This window comes from Branchiostoma belcheri, unplaced genomic scaffold (genome assembly GCF_001625305.1).
Source record: "Branchiostoma belcheri isolate BF01 breed outbred unplaced genomic scaffold, Haploidv18h27 scaffold131, whole genome shotgun sequence".
Lineage (NCBI taxonomy): Eukaryota > Metazoa > Chordata > Leptocardii > Amphioxiformes > Branchiostomatidae > Branchiostoma > Branchiostoma belcheri.
Window position 1 is genome coordinate 589371 of NW_017802725.1, and position 3855 is coordinate 593225.

The window sequence follows — 3855 nt, forward strand, 5'->3', positions numbered from 1 at the left end:
CGTACAGTCCTCCGGGTGAGCGGACGTTCCTCCGGTTTTGAGCGTACATTCCTCCGAAATCGGCGCGCTTCAGTCGGCGGTTTGAGCGTACACTCCTCCGGGTGAGCGGACGTTCCTCCGGTTTTGAGCGTACATTCCTCCGAAATCGGCGCACTTCAGTCGGCGGTTTGAGCGTACACTCCTCCGGGTGAGCGGACGTTCCTCCGGTTTAGAGCGTACATTCCTCCGAAATCGGCGCACTCCAGTCGGCGGTTTGAGCGTACAGTCCTCCGGGTGAGCGGACGTTCCTCCGGTTTTGAGCGTACATTCCTCCAAAATCGGTACACTTCTCCGCGTGATTGGATATTTCGCCGACCCCCCGTCAGTATCAGGGCCAGACCCGGGGGCTAGGCCGGCTCGTACTCGGCATGCAAGCGTCAATCTGACCGGCCAACGGGTCGGTACGGATCGGCGTATTCTCGGGCCGGCCTTGCCGTGCCGGTTGGATTCTAGCGGGCTGAATGAACCGCCCAAGCCCCACGGTATTCTGCAGGGTTGAGGGACCACAGGGGCCGGAGATGTAGCGGCCGGCCGGAGATGTAGCGGCAGGGCCGGAGATGTAGCGGCAGGGCCGGAGATGTAGCGGCCGTACCGGAGATGTAGCGGCAGGGCCGGAGGCATTTTGCGACCAAGCCGGCTTAAAACACCCCCAAAACTACGCCTTCTCCTTCTCACAAGCAGTTATGGAAAGTTTATGTCATGAGATTTGTTATTTGTGATAGAAATTCGGCGATTTCGCCTCAGATTTTGTTGTAATTCGGCGATACGAGCTATTACGGTAGTAGCGCTGAGATTGTCGGCAATGCCACTTCCGGTTGCCGGGGCTTCGCTACTGGTGTCTGAAAAATGATGCATTCTGCAAACGGCGAAACCGCGAGAGCCCGAAAAAATCGGCTAAAACTTCAAAGTACGCCCTTTCTCTTCCATGGCGTTTGTAAACCATTTAAAATGTACGACAGAATCGTTGAAAACTTGTTGAAAACATTCAGAATTTTCTAGAAAAGTTCAGATTTGTAGGTCGATCAAGTATCAAACGTAAAACCCCAAAACACCCTAATTTCGGGCGGTTGGAAACCGGAAGTGCCGATACAGACAGTCGCTTGTAATGTAAGGATCCAGCCCACTCGCGGATTTGGGCGATTTGGGAATTGCCAAAATCTCTGGGCTCGTAAGGGGTTTTCAACTTTTTACAGAATTTTGCATATTATGACTTTGTAAATGAGTTTACAAACCGGAAACATACAATTTTATTTTCTTTACGTTATAAGTGAAATAATAAGCTACAAGTTATGAAAATTTATGCGTTTTTTGATGCTAGAAAAATATTTTACTGTGTAATAGATTTTCCTTTATATACCTCTCCGGTTCAATTCTGCTTATCAAATATGTACATAAATTCAAAGAATGGCTCATTTTACACATTATACGGCTGTGTTTTTGTAAACTCAACACTTTTTTTAATGTTTTGCACCTATTTTCAAACGGCAACCTAACTATAATATACTGACTCAATGCCTTACCCAAAATGCCCTTGTTTTCCCAATTTGACTGACAGAATTAATGTCTGACGTCTCCTCATTACCACCATCTTGTAGAATTATGACCTTGAGGTGCGTTCTTCTTCTCAAGGACAGTTTTCTGCAAGGCGTATATGTTGCATAGCCTCGCCATGTTGTACATTGATTCTATGTAATCTCCAAGCAGATATTTGGAGTCTAAACCAAACTCTCACTCTATACAACCAAGGTAATCTCCAAGCAGATCCTACAATGGCAAGGCAGTATCCATTGGCCAGGGGAGTGTCCATTAGCCATCTCCAAGCAGATCCTACGGTGGCAAGGCAGTATCCATTGGCCAGGGGAGTGTCCATTAGCCATCTCCAAGCAGATCCTACGGTGGCAAGGCAGTATCCATTGGCCAGGGGAGTGTCCATTAGCCATCTCCAAGCAGATGCAGCAATGTATATTTGGTTACTACGTTGTACTAGTATGTGACTCTATTTGCTTAGTTCACTTGCAAGAAATAAAACTAAGAACCACCAATCATCAAATAAGGCCACACCAATTTAATTTGTTGGTTCTCGGATTTTTTCAGAAAAATTATGAAGCGACAGGGTGAAAAAAAAACAGGTCTAGGCATCCTATTATGGCCCTAGATGGATAGGAGCCATGAAGTCAATACAAAAGGCTGGGTTAAAATTTAAACAATGAATTTTTAACTTTTATTCAAACCACTGCAATGACAGATGGAAAAACTGTAACAACTAGAAAGAAAAGGACTTTCCTCATCTGATGGGGGCAAAATTTGAGCATTTTTGAATTGATTCAGAACAAGAATCTTTTTTTTTTTTTGCAAATCAGAAAAAAATGAAGAGGCGAATCCAAGAACCAACAAATTAAATTGGTATGGCCTTATGACAAAAAAGAAGTTGACACAGTTAGAGGTGCTCTAGGGCAGAGTTCTGCCCAAATAATTTAATCAACTCACAGCAAATAACAAATCTCCATGTGTGGATGAATACAAACTTGACATCATTTCATTGAACTAGAGAGTCGACCTATCACAACGCTGTTGCCATGGTTACATGTACTGTTGCCATGGATACATGTACTGTTGCCATGGCAACACGAACTGTTGCCATAGTTACCTGGAATGGCAAGCACCAGAGTCGACGGAAAGGGCCAGAATCCAGTGACAAACGAATTTCTCTAAAACCTCTCAACGATTTTTACGTCTAGTACACAATTTGACTCCTACATCTCTCAGTAATACCATAATTAGTAATTCATCATCATCACTTAAATCTAGATTTAATTAATACAACATTTTCTTCTTATCTTTTCATAAAAATCTTGTAGACATCGACTGTGTAAAGATATCACTTTCTTAACTCTCGCTTATTAAGTACTCAGAAGGAATTTTCATCCTCGATTCCTTTCGGTAAAAGATTATACAACAAGAGGTGGGAAATCTTGCCACTGGATCCCTGGTAGAGAGGCCTTCCCCTTTCGTTTAATAGTGAGTCGGTTATTGTGGCAGTTTCTCCTAGTACATGTTTTCCATACGACTAGCCCTTGTGTGTGGAACAGAACTGATACAAGCGGGTGGTGGGTTGTATTTTCGCCCAACGTTTATCTAAAAAAGAAATCTTAATATAATTCTACAGCAGATATGACTTATTGTGATGCTACTAATTTGTTTTTTTCTGTGTGCTTGCCATTACAAGATAGGAGCAGCAGTATACATAGTACTAAGCTTTTGACTTAAAAAACAACGCTAGGTACAAAAAGCATATGAAGCTCGTGAGAAACGAAAAGCCACATTTCGGGGAGGGCACGGAAAAATCTCGTTTTTGACATTGCACAAAATCTAGGCTGGCGAAAAAACTGTCCCCCAAAACAGTATCACACAATTCAAGACTTTATTTCTTCATCATCATCATCATATATACGCACAAGTATACTGTGTCAGGGTTAGTAACCTGTATCTCACACACCACAATTGGTACATTGTATCTACATATGTCCGTGAGAATACCACGTTGTATCCACGATACAACATTCACAAAAGTTCTGGGGGACAATCTCCGGCCAACCATGTACGTACGTAGTATAGTCTTCAAATAAAAAAACGGGTGAAAAAAATTCTTCATCTTTGCACATTCTCTGATTTCCTGTATAGATACACATTTAATATACACTACACCAAAACGGTTCTTCTCTATCTGTTCGGACCTATCCAACAGTCTAAGGGATCAGAGCACTATCTATTATAGCCACACCATGATCATACTTGGTTATATAGAATGATATACAC